The sequence below is a fragment of the Pongo pygmaeus genome, chromosome 2 (genome assembly GCF_028885625.2).
Source record: "Pongo pygmaeus isolate AG05252 chromosome 2, NHGRI_mPonPyg2-v2.0_pri, whole genome shotgun sequence".
Lineage (NCBI taxonomy): Eukaryota > Metazoa > Chordata > Mammalia > Primates > Hominidae > Pongo > Pongo pygmaeus.
The window spans coordinates 123,629,409-123,653,888 of NC_085930.1; the positions used below are offsets into that span (position 1 = coordinate 123,629,409).

The 24,480-nt window shown below is 37.1% G+C and overlaps 1 long non-coding RNA gene across 2 annotated transcripts in view; it reads left to right on the top strand.

Moving 5' to 3' along the window:
- The window catches only part of LOC129033827 (uncharacterized), a 40,296-nt gene that overhangs the window by 12,570 nt on the left and 3,246 nt on the right, over positions 1-24,480 (top strand). Inside the window, exon 3 of one of the 2 annotated variants that reach the window (XR_008501679.1) lies at positions 12,925-13,011. The exons of the other annotated variant lie outside the window; for it this stretch is intronic. This is a non-coding gene — a long non-coding RNA (uncharacterized LOC129033827). Of the gene's footprint in view, positions 1-12,924; positions 13,012-24,480 lie in introns of those variants that run through there. 2 annotated transcript variants of the gene reach the window in all.

The following is a 24,480-nucleotide window of genomic DNA, read 5'->3' on the forward strand; positions in this document are numbered from 1 at the left end:
AGAACAGAGCCGTCAGAAATAATGCCACATATCTACAACCATCTGATCTTTGACAAACCTGAGAAAAACAAGAAATGGGGAAAGGATTCCCTATTTAATAAATGGTGCTGGGAAAACTGGCTAGCCATATGTAGAAAGCTGAAACTGGATCCCTTCCTTACACCTTATACAAAAATCAATTCAAGATGGATTAAAGACTTAAATGTTAGACCTAAAACCATAAAAACCCTAGAAGAAAACCTAGGCAATACCATTCAGGACATAGGCATGGGCAAGGACTTCATGTCTAAAACACCAAAAGCAATGGCAACAAAAGCCAAAATTGACAAATGGGATCTAATTAAACTAAAGAGCTTCTGCACAGCAAAGGAAACTACCATCAGAGTGAACAGGCAACCTACAAAATGGGAGAAAATTTTCGCAACCTACTCATCTGACAAAGGGCTAATATCCAGAATCTACAATGAACTCCAACAAATTTACAAGAAAAAAACAAACAACCCCATCAAAAAGTGGGCGAAGGACATGAACAGACACTTCTCAAAAGAAGACATTTATGCAGCCAAAAGACACATGAAAAAATGCTCACCATCACTGGCCATCAGAGAAATGCAAATCAAAACCACAATGAGATACCATCTCACACCAGTTAGAATGGCGATCATTAAAAAGTCAGGAAACAACAGGTGCTGGAGAGGATGTGGAGAAATAGGAACACGTTTACACTGTTGGTGGGACTGTAAACTAGTTCAACCCTTGTGGAAGTCAGTGTGGCGATTCCTCAGGGATCTAGAACTAGAAATTCCATTCGACCCAGCCATCCCGTTACTGGGTATATACCCAAAGGACTATAAATCATGCTGCTATAAAGACACATGCACACGTATGTTTATTGCCGCATTATTCACAATAGCAAAGACTTGGAACCAACCCAAATGTCCAACAATGATAGACTGGATTAAGAAAATGTGGCACATCTACACCATGGAATACTATGCAGCCATAAGAAATGATGAGTTCATGTCCTTTGTAGGGACATGGATGAAATTGGAAATCATCATTCTTAGTAAACTATCGCAAGAACAAAAAACCAAACACCGCATATTCTCACTCATAGGTGGGAATTGAACAATGAGAACACATGGACACAGGAAGGGGAACATCACACTTCAGGGACTGTTGTGGGTTGGGGGGAGGGGGGAGGGATAACATTGGGAGATATACCTAATGCTAGATGACAAGTTGGTGGGTGCAGTGCACCAGCATGGCACATGTATACATATGTAACTTACCTGCACATTGGGCACATGTACCATAAAACCTAAAGTATAATAATAATAATAATAATAATAATTACAATAAAAAAAAAAAAAAAAAAAAAAAGAATGAATGAGAGAGTTTGTGTGAAAGCACAGTTATACTAACAACATACTACAGAAATGCCATGTAAACTAACACTTTTAATAATTATTAACAAAAATGAATTCTTGTTTGGCAGAAAACAAGCAGATAATCTCCTCTTTCACCAGGGCCACCCGTAGCCATGACGTTGTTGCTATGACTTCCCCAGGGATACCCTCTAGGGATAACTCATCTAGATGGTACCCACAGTGCAGTTAGCCCTTCCATATATGTTTTGTTGTATTTTAAAAGTTAAAAGTTGAAAATATTTATGGAGGAATTATCCATAATGATACACAAATACTACGTGTGACTCTGAGTGTAGATAAGTCACCCAGGGAAGAAAGCCTCACAGGAGGGATGGAGTGTCTTTGAAAGTTGGCCCTGAAGCTGTGTGATGAGCCCCCTGCAGCATCTGCTCACTTCTCACTGAGCCTGGGTCCTCAAGCAGTCTCCAAGGATCCTGCCTCCCCACCAGCTCAGGAGGCTCTCTCCCTTTTTTGCTGTCTTTCTCACTCTCTTCCTTGCATTTTCTACCACATTCTTTCACCCTTTCCTATTCTTTGGGATCTAGAAGTAGAAAAAGTGTTGTTAGCCTCAGTGCCTTCACTCTTCCTCATTACTTTCAGATCTTGATTAACATATTATCAGCTAAAATTTCTATACTAGTTGTATCAGTTCATTAGGGCAGCCATAACAAATTATCACAAACTAAGTAGTTTAAAACAACATAAATTTATTTTCTTACCATTCTGGAGGCTAGAAGTACAAAATCAAAGTGTTGACCTGGATACACTTCTACTAAAGACTCTGGAGGAGAATCTTTCTTTACATCTTCCTGCCTCTGGTGGCTGCAGGTGTTCCTTGGTTTGTGGCTGCAAAACCCTAAACTCTGCTTCTGTCTTCACATGCCTTTTCTCCCTCTGTGTCTTCACTTCTGGCTCTCATTAGGACACTTATCATTGGATTTAGCGCCCATTCAGCAATCCATGATAATCTTATCTCAAAATATTTGACTTAATTACATCTTCAAAGTTATTTTTTCCAAATAATGTCACATTCACAGGTTACAGAGGTTAGGATGCGGACAAATATTTTAGGGGCACCATTCAACCACTACACTAGGCAAAGAACTTAAAAGTGGATTGCAATTTCTCAAAACTGAGACCAGCCTGCCAACCCTTCCATTGCATATAATAGAAAAAGTTATCTGAACATAAATATGGCAGAAAACTTCTTTATCTTAATGAATGCAGATACTCCTTTACCCAACTCCTTTGACGATGTTATCTCTGAGATATTGCCAAAATCCAGACAAGAATCCAAATACTTCCAGGGATAACTGGAAGTGTAGAAACCTTGAGATTCCATGAACTTTATTGACATGAAAAAGCCATTTGAAGAACACAGAGGATACATTCACTAAAATAAATGCCATTATAGAATAAGAAACAGGATTTGACTTTTTTTTTTTCCAGATTCCAGTAAGTGTGCAGTACATTTTAGATAGTGGGAAGTCTGGAAATCTTTATGTGCAGGCTGACCAGAGTTCAGAGTCTTACTCTTTCACTTGCTCAGTTTAAGTATCCAAGGCAAGTTATTTAAACTCCCTGAATCTCAGTTTACTTGACTATAAAGAAAAATAATAGATAATATTTATAGAGTCCTCACCATGTGCCAGATACCGTTTTAAATGATTTTACATGTTCCTTCTAAATTCTCATAACAGCATTATGAAGTCGTAGGGCAGCTGCCCATTCAATATATCTCCTCCTTTCTCTCCCACTAAGAAAGTTTTAAACGGCCTGTGGTCACCCATACAGAGGGTATATTTCCTAACATACTTTGCAAGAATAGGTGGCCATGTGAGTAAGTTCTCTTGAGAAGAATGAGAGCCAAAGTGATATGTGTGAACTTGGCATCATTTTCCTCAAAGATCATTGTTGGTTTTGCATTTCCAATGCAAATATTCCAATGCACGTATGTGTGTGTGTGTGTGTGTGTGTGTGTGTGTGTGTATATATATATCTTCAAGTCATATTTTACAATATCTTTTTATAGAAATTTAGCCTATATCCTAATTAGCACAGGTGGGTATTATCATGCCTGGTTTACAGATGAGGAAACTGGGGTACAAAGTATTAAAGTTAGGTGACTTGCTCAATGTTATATAGCTGACAAGTGACTTCTAACCTAGCAGTATATCATGCACAATGAGTTTGATTCTCACCTTATGTTTCTAACTTATTTACAGCACTGATCTAATAATATTTTGAATGTAAGTTGTAGCAAAATAACATAAATAAACCAACTTACTGTTGTCCTTAGCTATACTTCATAAATGTGTTTATTAATTTGTCCATTCATCCACTTGTTAAAAATATTTAAGCAGATCCATGAGCTGAGCACTGAAGATAACTAACAAATAGTTCCTATCCTCAAGTACATTTATATTAGATATATGAGATATGTAGCAAATAAATCACAATATAACAAGTTATATGCAGCATATATCAGGTACTGTTATAGCATATGGCAAGTGATTAACTTTATCTAATGGTTGGAGAAAGGTTCTTTAAAGAAAATTCATACAGGTGTGAGTGAGAAAGGGTCATTTTAAGTAGAAGAATATGAATACAAAGTATAAAAACATGAAACAGGCCAGGCTTGGTGGCTCATGCCTATAATCCCAGCACTTTGGGAGGCCGAGGTGGCTGGACTACCTGAGGTCAGGAGTTTGAGATCAGCCTGTCCAACATGGTGAAACCCCGTCTCTACTAAAAATACAAAAAAAAAAAATTTGCTGAGTGTGGTGGCACGTGCCTATAGTCCAGCTACTCAGGAGGCTGAGGCAGGAGAATCGCTTGAGCCCGGGAAGCAGAGGTTGCAGTAAGCCAAGATCCCACCACTAAACTCCAACCTGGGCAACAGAGTGAGACCCAATCTCAAAAATAAATAAATAAATAAAAATAATAATAAATAAAAATATGAAACATCCTGCGGAGGTGCTGAAGACACAGAAATAATTCAATAGAGTATGATGCAGAGAGAGTAGGAGTATTTAGTGAGTTTGAAAATGAAGCTTCAGATGTAGATTATGAAGGGCTTGGTATGCCATACTTGGTGGTTTGGACATGATCTTGGAAGAGATAAAGAACCATTAAATATGTTCAGATAAAGGAGATATATTATCAGATTTATGTTATGTGGTACTCTGGGTGCAATTTGGAAGATGTGAGACTACGGGCAAAGAGCCTGGTAAGGAAACTCCAAGTTTTGTCAAGAATGATGAGAAGTGCTCAAAGACAATAGTAGTCAGATAGAAAAATGGAGAAGATTTTAGGAATTACTTGTACTTAGGATTGGAAGAATTTATAGACTAATTGGATTTAGGGGATACAGATGAGAATGGAGTATAACTTCGAGAATTCTGACTCAGATGACTGGGTGGATGATGGTGCTGCCAATGAAGATAAGGAGAACAGAAAGAAGAGCAGTTAGGGGCTGACAATGAGTTCACCAGGGGGCTCTGGACTGGAAAAAAATAAGCATTAAAAGATTGTAGGTGGTTGTTAAAGCCATGGCAGTGAATGGGTGAGAGTGTCTGGTGGAAGGGAAAAGGACTTTAAGAAAAAAGAGAGAAAAAAATGAACTGGAAAGGCCAATGTTTAAAAAACAAATGAAGAAGGAGCAAGAAAGAATGGTCAGAGTTACTGAAGAACATCCAGAAAAAAATAGAATTATGAAATCGAAGGTCAGGGTCTCAAAGCAGTTCAAGGAAATTGTCAACAGCATTAAAGGTCATGGAGCGTTCAAATAGGATTTTAAATGTGAGCTATTTTTATTGAATATTGATTAGGTATTTAATAAAAAACAGATTTGGCAAGTAAGAAAATTTTGATGAAACTTGTTTAAATAAATGGGAGTGGGATGGTAAAAGGTAGATTGTTTTATGTTCTAAGATCCTATTAGTGAAAAAAATATCGTTTGCTCCTAGAGTTTGTGTTGTTAGGCATGAGGTAAAAAATAAATCTTGGCTTATGGCTAAAACTACATCAATCCTAAAACTAGATCACACTATTGCGTTTTTACTTTTCAATTAATTAGATTAAGAGCACTATCCCATCCATTGGGCAATGCCATCTGATCCTTTTTATCTTCCTAGTGACAAACTTCAAGCAATTACAAACTCAACATTGAAAATTCATGCTAAACTAACTCAGTTTTTCATAATCTAAACAAGTCAGTAAAATAGATACTGCCCAAATGTTCATAAGATAACATCCGTTTGGGAAGAGACAATTGTTAATCTGAAACAGTGATTTTCACTTTATATATAATATCTAGCATTTTATCTCTTCTCCGTTCAAGTAGATGAATTATGTAATAGTGTTTGCTAAACCAGTGAGGGCAAGATATATGTAGTTATGTGTAAAACAACTTTATAGATCTTCATCATAATCAATATGCTCTACTGTCCTCATTAAGAATGCAAGTGTATAAATGGGTGTGTACACACGTGCATGCTACAAACATCAATTTGTAGTATGATCTGATTACACAGGAGTACCTTATAGTGACTACTACTAGTGGGATGCTTAATGCTGTAACACAGAAACTAAGTCAAGAGTTGACCAAGACAAAATAAACCCATGGAGGGGGTTCCAAGATGGCTGAATAGGAACAGCTCCAGTCTACAGCTCCCAGCATAAGCGATGCAGAAGATGGGTGATTTCTGCATTTCCAACTGAGGTATGGGTTCATCTCACTGGGGCTTGTTGGACAGTGGGTGCAGCCCATTGAGCATGAGCCGAAGCAGGGCGAGGCATCGCCTCACCCGGGAAGCGCAAGGGGTCAGGGAGTTCCCTTTCCTAGCCAAGGGAAGCTGTTACAGACGGCACCTGGAAAATCAGGTCACTCCCACCCTAATACTGCGCTTTTCCAATGATCTTAGCAAACGGCACACCAGGAGATTATATCCCACACCTGGCTCGGAGGGTCCTACGCCCACGGAGCCTCACTCATTGCTAGCACAGCAGTCTGAGATCGAACTGCAAAATGGCAGTGAGACTGGGGGAGGGGCGCCTGCCATTGCTGAGGCTTAGTAGGTAAACAGAGCGACCAGGAAGCTCGAACTGGGTGGAGCCCACCACAGCTCAAGGAGGCCTGCCTGCCTTTGTAGACTCCACCTCTGGGGGCAGGGCATACCTGAACAAAAGGCAGCAGAGAACTCTGCAGACTTAAATGTCCCTGACTGACAGCTTTGAAGAGAGCAGTGGCTCTCCTAGCACAGAGTTTGAGATCTGAGAACAGACAGACTGCCTCCTTAAGTGGGTCCCTGACCCCCAAGTAGCCTAACTGGGAGGCACCCCCCAGTAGGGGCAGACTGACACCTCACACGGCTGGGTACCCCTCTGAGACGAAGCTTCCAGAGGAATGATCAGGCAGCAACATCTGCTGTTCAGCAATATTTGCTGTTCTCCAGCCTCCGCTGCTGATACCCAGGCAAACAGGGTCTGGAGTGGACCTCTAGCAAACTCCAACAGACCTGCAGCTGAAGGTCCTGACTGTTAGAAGGAAAACTAACAAAGGACATCCACACCAAAACCCCATCTGTGCGTCACCATCATCAAAGACCAAAGGTAGATAAAACCACAAAGATGGGGAAAAAACAGAGCAGAAAAGCTGAAAATTCTAAAAATCAGAGAGCCTCTCCTCCTCCAAAGGAACACAGCTCCTCGCCAGCAATGGAACAAAGCTAGATGGAGAATGACTTTGACAAGTTGAGAGAAGGCAGCCTCAGACGATCAAATTTCTCTGAGCTAAAGGAGGAACTTCGAAGCCATCGCAAAGAAGCTAAAAACCTTGAAAAAAGATTGGACGAATGGCTAACTAGAATAACCAGTGTAGAGAAGTCCTTAAATGACCTGATGGAGCTGAAAACCATGGCACGAGAACTACGTGATGAATGCACAGCTTCAGTAGCCGATTTGATCAACTGGAAGAAAGGGTATCAGTGACTGAAGATCAAATGAATGAAATGAAGAGAGAAGAGATTAGAGAAAAAAGAGTAAAAAGAAATGAACAAAGCCTCCAAGAAATATGGGACTATGTGAAAAGACCAAATCTACGTCTGATTGGTGTACCTGAAAGTGATGGGGAGAATGGAACCAAGTTGGAAAACACTCTGCAGGATATTATCCAGGAGAACTTCCCCAACCTAGCAAGGCAGGCTAACATTCAAATTCAGGAAATACAGAGAACGCCACAAAGATACTCCTCAAGAAGAGCAACTCCGAGACACATAATTGTCAGATTCACCAAAGTTGAAATGAAGGAAAAAATATTAAGGGCAGCCGGAGAGAAAGGTCAGGTTACCCACAAAGGGAAGCCCATCAGACTAACAGCTGATCTCTCGGCAGAAATTCTACAAGCCAGAAGAGAGTGGGGGTCAATATTCAACATTCTTAAAGAAAAGAATTTTCAACCCAGAATTTCCTATCCAGCCAAACTGAGCTTCGTAAGTGAAGGAGAAATAAAATCCTTTACAGACAAGCAAAAGCTGAGAGATTTTATCACCACCAGGCCTGCCCTAAAAGAGCTCCTGAAGGAAGCACTAAACACGGAAAGGAACAACTGATACCAACCACTGCAAAAACATGCCAAATTGTAAAGACCATCAATGCTAGGAAGAAACGGCATCAACTAATGAGCAAAATAACCAGCTAACATCATAATGACAGGATCAAATTCACACATAACAATATTAACCTTAAATGTAAATGGGCTAAATGCTCCAATTAAAAGACACAGACTGGCAAATTGGATAAAGAGACAAGACCCATCAATGTGCTGTATTCAGGAGAATCATCTCACATGCAGAGACACACATAGGCTCAAAATAAAGGGATAGAGGAAGATCTACCAAGCAAATGGAAAACAAAAAAAGGCAGGGGTTGCAATCCTAGTCTCTGATAAAACAGACTTTAAACCAACAGAGATCAAAAGAGACAAAGAAGGCCATTACATAATGGTAAAGGGATCAATTCAACAAGAAGAGCTAACTATCCTAAATATATATGCACCCAATAGAGGAGCACCCAGATTCATCAAGCAAGTCCTTAGAGACCTACAAAGAGACTTAGACTCCCACACAATAATAATGGGAGACTTTAACACCCCACTGTCAACATTAGACAGATCAGCGAGACAGAAAGTTAACAAGGATACACAGGAATTGAACTCAGCTCTGCACCAAGCAGACCTAATAGACATCTACAGATCTCTCCACCCCAAATCAGCAGAATATACATCCTTCTCAGCATCATATCACACTTATTCTAAAATTGGCCACATAGTTGGAAGTAAATCACTCCTTAGCAAATGTAAAAGAACAGAAATTATAACAAACTGCATCTCAGACCGCAGTGCAATCAAACTAGAACTCAGGATTAAGAAACTCACTCAAAACCGCTCAACTACATGGAAACTGAACAACCTGCTCCTGAATGACTACTGCGTACATAACAGACTGAAGGCAGAAATAAAGATGTTCTTTGAAACCAATGAGAACAAAGACACAACATACCGGAATCTCTGGGACATATTTAAAGCAGTGTGCAGAGGGAAATTTATAGCACTAAATGCCCACAAGAGAAAGCAGGAAAGATCTAAAATTGACACCCTAACATCACAATTAAAAGAACTAGAGAAGCAAGAGCAAACACATTCAAAAGCTAGCAGAAGGCAAGAAGTAAATAAGATCAGAGCAGAACTGAAGGAAATAGAGACACAAAAACCCTTCAAAAAATCAATGAATCCAGGAGCTGGTTTTTTGAAAAGATCAACAAAATTGATAGACCGCTAGCAAGAATAATACAGAAGAAAAGAGAGAAGAATCAAATAGACGCAATAAAAAATGATAAGGGGGATATCACCACCGATCCCACAGAAATACAAACTACCATCAGAGAATACTATAAACACCTCTACACAAATAAACTAGAAAATCTAGAAGAAATGGATCAATTCCTCGACACATACACCCTCCGAAGACTAAACCAGGAAGAAGTTGAATCTCTGGATAGACTAATAACAGGCTCTGAAATTCAGGCAATAATTAATAGCTTACCAACCAACCAAAGTCCAAGACCAGATAGATTCACAGCCGAATTCTACCAGAGGTACAAGGAGGAGCTGGTACCATTCCTTCTGAAACTATTCCAATCAATAGAAAAAGAGGGAATCCTCCCTAACTCATTTTATGAGGCTAGCATCATCCTGATACCAAAGCCTGGCAGAGACACAACAATAAAAGAGAAATTTAGACCAATATCCCTAATGAACATTGATGCAAAAATCCTCAATAAAATACTGGCAAACCGAATCCAGCAACACATCAAACAGCTTATCCACCATGAACAAGTGGGCTTCATCCCTGGGATGCAAGGCTGGTTCAACATACGCAAATCAATAAATGTTATCCAGCGTGTAAGCGGAACCAAAGACAAAAACCACATGATTATCTCAATAGATGCAGAAAAGGCCTTTGACAAAATTCGACAGCCCTTCATGCTAAAAACTCTCAATGAATTAGGTAATGATGGGATGTATCTCAAAATAATAAGACCTATTTATGACAAACCCACAGCCAATATCATACTGAATGGGCAAAAATTGGAAGCATTCTCTTTGAAAACTGGCATAAGACAGGGATGCTCACCACTCCTATTCAACATAGTGTTGGAAGTTCTGGCCAGGGCAATCAGGCAGGAGACAGAAATAAAGGGTATTCAATTAGGAAAAGAGGAAGTCAAACTGTCCCTGTTTGCAGATGACATGATTGTATATGTGGAAAACCCCATCATCCCAGCCCAAAATCTCCTTAAGCTGATAAGCAACTTCAGCAAAGTCTCAGGATACAAAATCACAAGCATTCTTATACACCAATAACAGACAAACAGAGAGCCAAATCATGAGTGAAATCCCATTCAAAATTGCTTCAAAGAGAATAAAATACCTAGGAATCCAACTTACAAGGGATGTGAAGGACCTCTTCAAGGAGAACTACAAACCACTGCTCAACGAAATAAAAGAGGATACAAACAAATGGAAGAACATTCCATGCTCATGGATAGGAAGAATCAATATCGTGAAAATGGCCATACTGCCCAAGGTAATTTACAGATTCAATGCCATCCCCATCAAGCTACCAATGACTTTCTTCACAGAATTGGAAAAAACTACTTTAAAGTTCATATGGAACTAAAAAAGGGCCTGCATTGCCAAGTCAATCCTAAGCCAAGAGAACAAAGCTACAGGCATCATGCTACCTGACTTCAAACTATACTACCAGGCCACAGTAACCAAAACAGCATGGTACTAGTACCAAAACAGAGATATAGACCAATGGAACAGAACAGAGACCTCAGAAATAATACCACACATCTACAACCATCTGATCTTTGACAAACCTGACAAAAACAAGAAATAGGGAAAGGATTCCCCCTATTTAATAAATGGTGCTGGGAAATCTGGCTAGCCATATGTAGAAAGCTGAAACTGGATCCCTTCCTTACACCTTATACAAAAATTAATTCAAGATGGATTAAAGACTTAAATGTTAGACCTAAAACCATAAAAACCCTAGAAGAAAACCTAGACGGTACCATTCAGGACATAGGCATGGGCAAGGACTTCATGACTAAAACACCAGAAGCAATGGCAACAAAAGCCAAAATTGACAAATGGAATCTAATTAAACTAAAGAGCTTCTGCACAGCAAAAGAAACTACCATCAGAGTGAACAGGCAACCTATAGAATGGGAGAAAATTTTTGCAATCTACTCAACTGATAAAGGGCTAATATCCAGAATCTACAATGAACTCAAACAAATTTACAAGAAAAAAGCAAACAACCCCATCACAAAGTGGAAGAAGGATATGAACAGACACTTCTTAAAAGAAGACATTTATGCAGCCAACAGACACATGAAAAAATGCTCATCATCACTGGCCATCAGAGAAATGCAAATCAAAACCACAATGAGATACCATCTCACACCAGTTAGAATGGCGATCATTAAAAAGTCAGGAAGCAACAGGTGCTGGAGAGGATGTGGAGAAATAGGAACACTTTGACACTGTTGGTGGGACTGTAAACTGGTTCAACCATTGTGGAAGACAGTGTGGCGATTCCTCAAGGATCTAAAATTTGAAATACCATTTGACCCAGCCGTCGCATTACTGGGTATATACCCAAAGGATTATAAATCATGCTGCTATAAAGACACATGCACACGTATGTTTATTGTGGCACTATTCACAATAGCAAAGACTTGGAACCAAGCCAAATGTCCAACAATGATAGACTGGATTAAGAAAATGTGGCACATATACACCATGGAATACTATGCAGCCATAAAAAAGGATGAGTTCATTTCCTTTGTAGGGACATGGATGAAGCTGGAAACCAACATTCTCAGCAAACTATCACAAGGACAAAAAACCAAACACCGCATGTTCTCACTCATAGGTGGGAATTGAACAAGAACACTTGGACACAGGGTGGGGAACATCACACACTGGGCCCTGTCGTGGGGTTGGGGGAGGGAGGAGGGATAGCATTAGGAGATATACCTAATGTAAATGGGGTTGGGGGAGGGAGGAGGGATAGCATTAGGAGATATACCTAATGTAAATGACGAGTTAATGGGTGCAGCACACCAACATGGCACATGTATACATATGTAACAACCCTGCACGTTGTGCACATGTACCCTAGAACTTAAAAGTATAATAAAATAAAAAATAAAAAAAAATTTATCTAAAATAATAATAAAAAAATATATTTAAATTATATATTTAAAAAAGCATTCCCCTGAATAATAAGTAATAATGATGGTCATTTGCCAGAATATATAAGAAAGAAAAATATCTGTGAAGATATCAACTTATAGTAATAACTCTAAGAGAACTTTCAGCAATACATGCCAATTAAAATAAGTTAGATATAATTATTTTAGTTAATAAATATTTATTGAGCACCGTAGTATGGGCAAGATGTCATATTGATGAAAAATATAAAGGTCTCTACTCTCATGAAACTTAAATTAGTTAATTATCAAATTAGTAAAGACATTTTAATAGCCATGCTGGTGAGTGTGAATGAAAATGAGCATTCTCATAAAAGGCTGGTAGAAGTGTCACTTGATGGAAAATTTCTTGAGGAACACTTGGCAGAAGCATTTATATTCATAGATTTTACATTCATGGATTGTAAAATGCACACTATTTGACTCCACTATTACACCTCTAATATGTTATCTTAAGGAAACAATAGGAGATGAAGCAAAGAGTTGTACATATGTAGATCTATTGTGCTCTATTTTATAAGAGAAAAGAACAGCAAAGTCAAAATACACAAAATTGGGTGAGCATTTAAATAAATTATGGTACCATAGATTGAAGGTCATCTTTTGAGATCCATTTGTATTTATTTATTCTTTATTGTATCCATTTAAGGTGTACAACATGATGTTTTGATATATGTATGTGTAGTGAAGTGATTACTACAATCAAGTAAATTAGCATATCCATCATCTCACAGAGTTACTTTTCTTCTTTTTAGGGAGGTAAGTGGAGGGGGGGAAGGCAATAATAATTAAAATCTACTCTTTCAGCACATTTCCAGTATATAATTCAATATTATTAACTATAGTTCTCATAATGTACTTGAGATTTCTAGATTTATTCATCTGAGAGAACTGCATCTTTGTGCCCCCTAAGATCCATCTTTATTATTTTTATTTTTATTTTATTTTTGGGCCAGTGTCTCACTCTGTCACCCAGGCTGGAGTGCAGTGGCCCTATCATGGCTCACTGTAGCCTCCAGCTACCAGGCTCAAGTGATCCTCCCATCTCAGCCTCCTAAGCAGCTGAAACTACAGGCACATGCCACCATGCCTGGCTAGTTTTGTTTTTGTTTTTGTTTTTGTTTTTTGTAGAGATGGGGTCTTGCCATCTTGCCTCAAACTGCTGGGTTCCAGTAATCCTCCCGCCTCTGTTTCCTAAAGTGCTGGCATGAACCACTGCACCTGGCCATATTCATCTTTAAAAGCCTATTTAATTGTCTGGGAAAATAATCACTATTAATTGCCAAGCTAAAAAATAAGCAGGTTATTCTATGTAGTATGATCTTTTTTGACATTTGTGAAATATAAACCCCACACTAAAAAGTTAAAAAAAAAAAAGACTTTAACAAAAATTCCTTAAGTGAATGTCTGTGTTGTTACCCCACAGAATATAACCTGCATGACAGCACCCACAAACTCAACCCCTCACTTTCTCCTGGAGGAAAATACCATTCTGAATTTCACAGTAATTATTTACTTGCTTTTCAGGATAATTTACCACTTAACATGTATCCAAGAAGAGTAGAGCTTAATTTTGTCTATTTTTGAACTTTATATGAATTTAATCATATTGTCTTCTTTTATGTGTTTTGCTTCTTTTGCTCAACATTCTGTGTAAGGTGGATCCCTGCTTGTTCATAGTCATAGCTGAAATACAATGCTGTGTATAGTCCATTATGTAAAAAGACCACAATTATCATATCTATTCTAGATGCTGTTGCATGTGTACATGATCATCAAGTTCACTAAATTCTGGAAATCCTTTTTCTAAGATTGTTCTACCAACTTTCACCAGAAATGTACAAAAATAACTGTTATATAATATGCAGCATGGCTACACAGATATAAATCACAGGGATTTTTGTTGGATTACATCAGATTTAGAGACTAATTTGTTAATTTACTTTGTGTAAAACCTTGTTTTTCTTTTTTGTTTTATATTTACATTGTAGGAAAGCAATATGTATATACACATATATAATATTCCTACATATAATATATAAAATATATATTTGTATATATATATAATGGGAGTACTTTTATTTCTACTGTTGAAATGAGTTTGAAGAAAGAAAGGAGCATAACAAAAAACACTTGACCATGACAGGAAGAAGGAAGTAAGATTCTGATGAAAGAAGTGGGTAAGTTGAGACCAATGAGGTATACAAGTGCTATTAATGTAGGAAAGAAGAAAGACCCACAGTGAATCTGAAGATAAAAGGTTAAAGGAAACAGAGTGAGAAGAGAGAAGAATCCAAAATTGTTCCCCAAGCAAAGGGAATGTGATAAAATGAAAATGGAATAAAGTAGAAAGAAGTCATGAGGTCTAGCATTTGTAATCTTAAATGGAAGAGACATGAACATTTTCCAGAGAGGTAGCCAAACACAAGCATACGTAATGCATGTGGAGGGAGCTATAAGTCCTGGAAGCCTGAAGGAGCATCAGAATGGGAAATGCATCTTAGCTGTTGATTCCACCATATACTGGCCTTTGCATGGTGTACTAAAATATTCTACCCTACTCTGTTATTTATAATATGAGAAGGTGAGAAACAGCAAAGCGAAATCCAGTCCCTTTGTGATTACCATCCCTAGAGAAGGTAATCTTTGGGTTGCTCAAAGTAGTTGGTTTTATGAGTTCATATTATAGTTACGACTGATAACCAAATCCTTATTTTTAGTATATGTCAGAATCTTGAATATTATGATTGTTTCAAAGGACAATTCTTTGCTTCATGGTTTTTATAATTTATTTTGTACCTCATTCAAAAAATGTGTAACAGCTTTGTGGAAATTTACTTGACATAATAGGCAGTGCATATTTAAGTGTACAACTTTACACTTATTTGACGTATGTACACACCAATGAAACCATCAACAAAATCAAGACAAGGTACAAGTTTCCTCATTCTCCTTTGTAATCCTTCTTTTCTGACCCTCCTTGCCCCTTCCCCATTCTCTTGTAACCACTGATTTGCTTTCTGTTTACCACAGTTTAGTTGACATTGACTAGTATTTTATACAAATAGGATCCTTCAGTAGGTACTCTTTTTTTGTCTGGCCATTTTCATTCAGCATAATTAGAGATTTAGCCATGTTTTTGTGTATCAGTAGTTCGTTCCCTTTTTTGAGGAGTACTAATCTATTGTTTAGATATATCATCATTTATCCATTTATCTGTTGATGGGCATATGGATATTTTCCAGTTTAGACCTCTGACAACTAAAACTGCTATGAACATGCATGTAAAAGTGTGGAGGTAGGCTTTCACTTGTCATGTGTAAATACTTGGAAGTGAAATAGCTGTGTTATATCATAGGCATATGTTTAACTTTTTAAGAAGCTTCCAAACTGTTTTCCAAACTGATTGGGACATTTTACATTCCCAGCAGCAGTATAGGAGTTTGCTTCTTTATACCCTCAATAACACTTGACGTGATTATTCTTTTAAATTTTAGACATCCCAATAGATGGGTAGTAGTGTCACATATGGTTTTATTTGCATTTTTTTGAATAACCAATTATGTTGAACATGTTTTTTATATTTATATGCTGTATATTTATATGTTAGTGAAGTGTCTGTTCATGTAATTTGTCCAATTTTCTTTTAACCTATGTGTTTTTTCATTGGTTATTTTTGAGAGTGATTTATACATTCTTGATACAAGTTCATTATTGGATGTGATTTGTGAATAAATTTTTTCAGTATACATCTTCTCTTTTATTACCATATAATAGTATCTTTTGAAGGGCAGAATTTTTTTTTCCTTTTTTTGAGAAAGGGTCTGAAAGTGTCTGGCTTGTCCCCCAGACTGGAGTGCAGTGGCGTGATCCCAGCTCACTGCAACCTCCAATAACCAGGCTCAAATGATCCTCCCACCTCAGCCTCCCTGATAGCTGGGACCACAGGTATATCCCACCACACAAGGCTAATTTCTCTATTTTTTGTAGAGATTAGGTTTCTCTATCTTGCCCAGGCTGGTCTCAAACTCCTGACCTCAAGTGATACAGCCGCCTTGCCTTTGGAAGTTCTGGGATTATAGGCATAAGCCACCACACCTAGCCAGAAATTCTTAATTTTGATAAAGTCCAATTTGTTTATTTTTTAACAGATCATGCCTTTGGTGTTGGTCTAAGAAATAGTTGCCTAACCCAAGGCCATAAAATCTCTTCTATATTTTTCTTCTGGAAGTTTTGTAGTTTTAAGTTTTACATCTTTTTATAACCCATTTCGAGTTAATTTCTGTATATGGTGCAAGGTATCAATAATTTTTTTTGTTTTTGTTTTGATTTTTTTGGCATATGGTTATCTAATCATTCCAGAAACCTTTGTTGAAACGCTATCCTTTCTCCACTGAATTGTCTTTGTAATTTTAATGAAAATCAATTAACCATACATGAGTAACTCTATTTATGGACTCTATCTTATGTTTCATTTGTTAAGTTGTCCATGTTGACACCAATATAGTATGGTTTTGATTATTATATATATCTAAATATATAACTATTGGAGTCAGGTAGTGGAAGTTCTTCAAATTTATTTTTATTTTTCAAGGTTATTATTTATTAGTATTTCTTTGCTACTCTAGAGCCTTTACATTCTCATATGATTTCTAGAATCAGCTTGTAAACTTCTACCCAAAAAATGCCTATTATAATTTTGACTTAGAATGTGTTGGATCCATAGATTAATTTGGAGAATTGATATCTTAAAAATAAGTCATCTTCTAATCATGAAGGTGGCATCTCTCTCTATTTATTTGACTTCCTTAAGTTCTCTCAGCAATTTTTTGTAGTTTTCAGTATGTAAGCATTATACATTTTTGTCAGATTTATTTCTATATATTTCATATTTTGATATTGTAAATGGGATTTTTAAATTTTAATGTCCAATTGTGTTGCTAGTGTGTAGAAATGCAATTGATTCTTTATATTAATCTTGTACACTGACCTTGCTGAACTCACTTGCTAATATTCATAGTGATTTGTAGATTACCTTGAACTTTCTACACAGATGATTACACTATCTTGCAAAATAAAGACAAATTTACTTCTTTTTTCCAACTTGTATATTTTTGGTATTTTTTCTGTCTTCTTTTGAATTAACTGAGTATTTCATATGATTCTATTTTATCTATGGCTTATTAGTTTTAGTTTGTGCTATTTTAGTGTTTGCTTTAGGGCTTATAATATTCAATCTTAACTTATCAGTGTATATCTTTAGTACTATTGCACCTCCTTTTGTATTAGGACCTCACAAAACATAGAAATACCCATTTCTATTCTCCTGGTTTTTTGCTATTGTGTCCAGACATCTTGTTTTTAGAAATCTTATAAATCTTTTAATATATTCTTATTTTTTGCTTTCAATAGTTGATTATCTTTTACAGAGACTTAAATAACAACCAAAATGTATTTATATTAACCCACATAGTTATCTTATTTGGTGCTCTTTATTCTTTTATATAGATCCAGAATTCCATCTGGTATTACTTTCCTTTTGCTTGAAGAATTTCCTTTAACATTTTTTATAGTTCGGAACTGTTATAAATGAATTATTTCAGCATTGGTATGCCTGAAAAAGCCTTTCTCTTACTTTCATTTTTAAAGGTATTTTGGTTAGTTCAAGAATTCAAGGTTGTCCCTTTTTTCTTTCAGTACTCTAAAAATGTTACTAACACATAAAGTTGTCTTTTATATTGCATGGTCTCAAACAAGACATCTGCTCTCATCCTTATCTTTTTTCCTCTACATAAAATGTTTCTTTGTTCTATGACTACTTTTAACATTTTCTCTTTACCACTTATTTTAAGGAAATCAATTATAATATGTGGTGCTGCAATTTTCCTTATGTATCTTGTCATTTGACTTCATTGAGCTTCTCAGTTATGTTGACCTTTAATTTTTATCAATAGAAAGTTTTTTGTCTCATGTCTCCAGATAGTTTTTTCTTTCCCTGCTCCCATTGTAAACTCCAATTACATATATATTAGGCCATTAAAATTGTCCCACAGCTCACTGATACTCTTCTTTTTCAGTGCTTTTTTTTTTCCTATTTGTTTCCCTTTTGATAGTTTCGATTGCTATGTTTTTGTGTTAACTAATCTTTTCTTCTCTTTATGTAGTTTTTATCTTTAGAAGTTTGATTTAGGTCTTTTTTAAAAAATACATATCCTCACAATTCTGCTTAACATCTTAAATCTTTTCTCTAGCTCCTTGCACATATGAACTATAGTTATAATAACTGGTTTAGTGTTCTTAACTATCATCTGTCTCCTCTGTGTCATTCTGGATCAGTTTTAATTGATTGATTTTTGTCTTCATTATAGCTGTATTATCTTGTTTCTTTACAAAATGATAAGTTTTGACTGGATGCCAGACATTATACATTTTACCTTTTTGGGGGATGGATATTTTTGTATTCCTGCACATATTCCAAATCTTGTTCTAAGATGTCGATAAGTTACTTAAAAACAGTTTGATCTATTTAAGTCTTGTTTTCAAGCTTTGCTAGGCAAGCTGAGAGCAGCATAATGAGATAAAAGTCTTCTGAATATGCTATCCAGTGCCTCATGAATTATGAGGGGGCTACATACCAGTCGGTGGTAAGAGGCAGTATTTCTGGCCCTTTAGAACTCTGGGCACTTTCTCTAATTTTCTCTGGTGGCTACATTCCCAGCCTTGATAGTTTTCTCAGAAAAATATGCTAACCAACAGTCAGCTGAAGATTTAAGAGGGACCCTATGAAAATGTCTGGGGATCCCTGCATATAGATTTCTTTTATTTGGTACTCTGTCCTGCAAAGTGTAGACACCTTGGCCTTCCTGTACACACCCAGCTCTATGTTTTCAACTCACAAATACTGCTAGGTTCCACCTGAGTTCCCCTTTCCCGAATCACATCCTGGACACTCTTTTCTTTTTTTTTTTCTCAAAGATTTCTGTTCATTGCCTTATGTCAAAACTTTTAAGAACCATTTCTTTGCATATATTTTGTCCATCTTTTTTCATTTTAGATGGGATACATCCAGTCTCTGTTACTTCATCTCGGTCAGAACTCAAAGTTTCATTCAAAATTTTAATAATGATAGCAATAAAATATTACTATGACATGTTAGTATGCTATATATCCTTTAAAACACGACAATATATTAACTTTTTGCTTATTTTGTTGACTTTTGAGAAAAAGTATACACGTTATTTCTGAATATGTTAAAGGCAAAAGGGTCATCAATAAACAGCTGCTATATTTTAGCTAAGATTATTCAAACTTAGGTTCAGTTCGAAAAACTGAAGCAGTTCCCTGCTACTTATTTGGTTTTAAATATTTTTATTTTCTCGTGTCCTACAGGAGTGATTGTAATTCTATATTGTGTTAGTTTCTACTATAACAAATATTTTATTCTGATCTAGAGTCTGAACTGTAAAAGAAATTGTGCTACTTCCTTAGAAGTGAACCAATATAAAGACTTGGGAAGCTAAAAATTTTTATCTCTTTTGATGCTAGATTTACAGGTTTTTAAAACATTCTCATTTACTTGGGTTCAGCTCAGCAACAAAGAAACATGATATTCAGTACTGGGAATTTAAACGTAATGGGAATTTGAAGGATTTGAAGATTTTGCCACTCCCTTTAGTAAGCTTATATTTCAGTAGTCAGGTATGTTTATATTATCAAACCTAAACTTTGAATTTGTCACACCAAGAAAACATGCACAATTATTTTACTATTCTATTTTCCTACTCACCTCTAGCAGAAGATCCAAGGGTATGGATCTTAGACTTGCCTGTAGACACCGTTAATGCCCAGAGCCTATGAACTTTCTAGAGGTGGAGTAGCTACAGAATCAGAAAATAAATGAGTAATGATTTATCATTTTGGGTTTTAAAAAGATGAATTTTTACTTTTTTTCTAATTAGAAACTCTCACAGAGGGCAATTAGCTACCTTGTGAAGCAATGAGCCTTCCATTAAAGAAAGTATTTAAGCCAGAGTTGAGTGTGTGTGTGTGTGCGTGCGCATGTGCGTGTTCAAAGACTATAAAGGTCTTTGAATTGAATGTTAATTAGGATAAGTAACCATTTTATTTTAGTTTTCCAACCAAAAGTCTGTCAACCATAATTTTTTCTATGTATTTTGGATAGAAAGAAATTTACTATAGGAAAAACTTACACAATTATTGGAAAGTTGGATGAATTAAGATCAACATAGAAAATTTCAAGAAATCCAGAAGGTGAGGAATTTCAACAAAATCATCTCCAAGTATCTCAGTTACTTATGGACCAGCATGGGCAACTTATGGTATGATATATGAAGCCACAGGCAAAACCCCTTATGGCTTCCTGCCAATGCCCACTCACCTGCCTACAGCTGCCACCAGAAGGTAATAGCTTCTCCTTTTCTTCTGTTTTTAAATCTCATTAAAGTGCCTCTCTGGTAGAATTTAGCTAGACTCAAGCTAGCAAGGACAACTGAGGAATTCTGCTTCCAGTCTTTATGCCTATACTGGACAGAGAAGAGCTCAGAAAGGTGATAATGGTTCTACATATCAACAAAAAATGTCCACCTCAAAGCCCACAGCTTTAAGCACTAAGTACAACAGATATTCGTGGGAAGAGAATCAGGAATTCAATTTTATCCATCTGTTCATCATTCCAGTAGCTCATCCATTCATCCATCCATATGCTTATTTATTTTACAAACATTGAGAAGTCTGTGCTTGTGAAGTACTAATATACAGTATACAGTCAGGACGTTGGACAGTGATTTCAAACTTTTAAAAAAAGCAAGACACATGACAATCAAGATGATATTATCTGCTATATCCACTCACAAGTGCTAAAATTGTACATATTACACGTACAGTTGTGTCTTGGTATCCACAGGGGATTGGTTCCAGAACTCCTCATATGTACCAAAATCCTGTTATACTCATCTGTCCCTGCAAAGCCTGTGGATACAAAAAGTTGGTCCTGCATATAGTGGGTTTCACAACCCACCTGTATTCACAACCTAAATACTGTATCTTTGATCTGCATTTGGTTGTGGATATGGAACCCACCTAGTGGAGGGCCAACTGTATTCATTTAAAAAATCCATGTATAAATAGACCCATGCAGTTTGAACTCATGTTGCTCGAGGGTCTACTGTACTTTCTACTGTACTGTTTCACCACTGATTTTGGTGAATCACCATTGAGAATCACCACATTGCAATGAAGTTCAGTCAGTGTAGAAAACACAAAATTCTTCTCCTTTCTCCAACTGTCTTAGTCTGTTTTATATTGCTTATAACAGAATAACTGAAACTGAGTAAATTTATAAATAAAAGGAATGTATTTCTCACAGTTCTGGAGGCTGAGAAGACTGAGGCGGATGGGCTGCATCTGTTGAGAGACTTCTTGCTGGCAGGGACTCTCTGTAGGGTCCTGAGGCAGTGCAGGGCATCACACGGTGAGGCAGTTTCCTGTGCTAGCTCAGGTCACACTTCTTCTTATAAAGCCACCAGTGCCATGCCCATGATAACCCATTAATATGTGAATAGATTAATCCATTTATGAGGGCAGACCCCTCATGACTCGATACCCTTTCAAAGGCCCCCTCTCAATATTGCAACATTGGGGGTGAAAGTTCAACATCACTTTTGGAGGAGACAAGTATTAAAACCATAGTGCCAACTTTTTGAATACTTAGAATGCAGAAAAGGTAGGCTTTGAGTAACATTACTGTAGGCATCATTCATAGCTTCTCTTTTATTTCTCATATTTAGCATAGTGAAGGATTCATGCTTAATCTTCAGTAAATATTGTAGAACAGTGCATGATAACAATTTGAACTGCTAAAAAGATCTATCAGGATCTATACATTAAGAAACTCATCATCTATGTAAGGAAGACTAAATGCTAGCGGAGCTATACAATACAATGAGCTTCACGCTGTAATGATGTAATAAAAAAGCAGAGTGCAAGTATACACAACAGAGAAGCTCTCTGGCTGAGAACTTTAGAGAAGGCTCCTTAGGGGCAGTGATAATGGAAATGGACCTTGAAGGATGAATAGGAATTTGCCTAGTGATGGTTGTGAAGGGCACAACAGACTGGAGGAAATGACTGTAAATACAGACAGAGATGCAGAAGTCAGAAGAGTGTGGGGCGAAGAGACACTGAATTGTGAGGGACTGGAGGTGTTGGTCCAGGAAATGAGGCTGAACAGGAAAATACTTTCCAATTTAAGCCACATTGAAAAGTTTTATACGTCATACTAAGAAGCTTGGATTCTGTTCCTGCTTGGTGGTCTTAAGCAGGGAAATAACATGATCCAATTTGCATTTAAGAAAGATGAAGGTAGCCATGTGGAAAGAAAATAGACTTCCAGGGCAAGAGGTTAGTTAGGAGGCGGTTGCAGCGTAATAGGTCACTTGTGCTAAAGTGTGATCATGAGAATGAAAAGGGAAGGTTAGATTAAGAGATATTTTGGAAGTGCTACAATTGATAGGGGTTAAAGGAGAAGGAGGACTATGGACAATCCTTTATCTTCTAGTTTGGGCAATGGACTGAATGGAAAATTAAGTTGGAGGTCCATACACTTTTCCAATATGAAGTCTCTAAGATCACTTTGAAGGCATGAAGGTAGCATTCAGTTAATCCAATTTGATGCACCCTGCTTTCCTTTTCTCTCTAAAGTCTCCAATACTTATTACCCTCTTCCCTTAAAACTGACTATAGAAAAGAACTGGCTCCTATGTTTTCATTCTCCTTACTGCTTACAGGACGTGAGTACAAGTGTTATTTCTGCCTAAGAATTAATGTGCTATTAGTCATTCATTTAAAAAATAAATATAAAAACTTGGCCCTTTGTCAAATGGGTAGATTGCTAAAATTTTCTCCCATTCTGTAGGTTGCCTGTTCACTCTGATGATAGTATCTTTTGCTGTGCAGAAGCTCTTTAGTTTAATTAGATCCCATTTGTCAATTGTAGCTTTTGTTGCCATTGCTTTTGGAGTTTTAGTCATGAAGTCTTTGCCCATGCCTATGTCCTGAATGGTATTGCCTATGTTTTCTTCTAGGGTTTTTATGGTTTTAGGTTTTACATTTAAGTCTTTAATCCATCTTGAGTTAATTTTCATATAAGGTGTAAGGAGGGGGTCCAGTTTCTGTTTTCTGAATATGGCTAGCCATTTTTCCTGGCACCATTTATTAAATAGAAAATCCTTTCCTCATTGCTTGTTTTTGTCACATTTTTCAAAGATTAGATGGTTGTAGATGTGTGGTGTTATTTCTGAGGTCTCTGTTCTGTTCTATTGGTCTATATATCTGTTTTGGTACGAGTTTCATGCTGTTTTGGTTACTGTAGCCTTGTAGTATAGTTTGACGTCAAGTAGAGTGATGCCTCCAGCTTTGTTCTTTTTGCTTAGGATTTTCTTGGCTATATCTACAAGGAACTTAAACATATTTACAAAAAATTCCCAGAAGGAGACATTCATGCGGCCAACAGACATGAAAAAAAGCTCATCATCACTGGTCATTAGAGAAATGCAAATCAAACCACAATGAGATACCATCTCACGCCAGTTAGAATGGCAATTAAAAAGTCAGGAAACAACAGGTGCTGGTGAGGCTGTGGAGAAATAGGAATGCTTTGAAACTGTTGGTGGGAGTGTAAATTAGTTCAACCATTGTAGAAGACAGTGTGTTGATTCCTCAAGGATCTAGAACCAGAAATACCATTTGACCCAGAAATCCTATTACTGGGTATGTACCCAAAGGATCATAAATCATTCTACTATAAAGACACATGCACACGTATGTTTATTGCAGCACTATTTACAATAGCAAAGACTTGGAACCAACCCAAATGTCCATCAATGATAGACTGGATAAAGAAAATGTGGCAGATATACACCATGGAATACTATGCAGCCATAAAAAAGGATGAGTTCATGTCCTTTGCAGGGACATGGATGACACTGGAAACCATCATCCTCAGCAAACTAACACAAGAACAGAAAACCAAACACTGCAGGTTCTCACTCATAAGTGGGAGTTGAACAATGAGATCACATGGATGCAGGGAGGGGAACATCACACACTGGGGCCTGTCGGGGGGTGGGGGACAAAAGGAGGGAGAGCATTAGGACAAATACCTAATGCATGCAGTCTTAAAACCTAG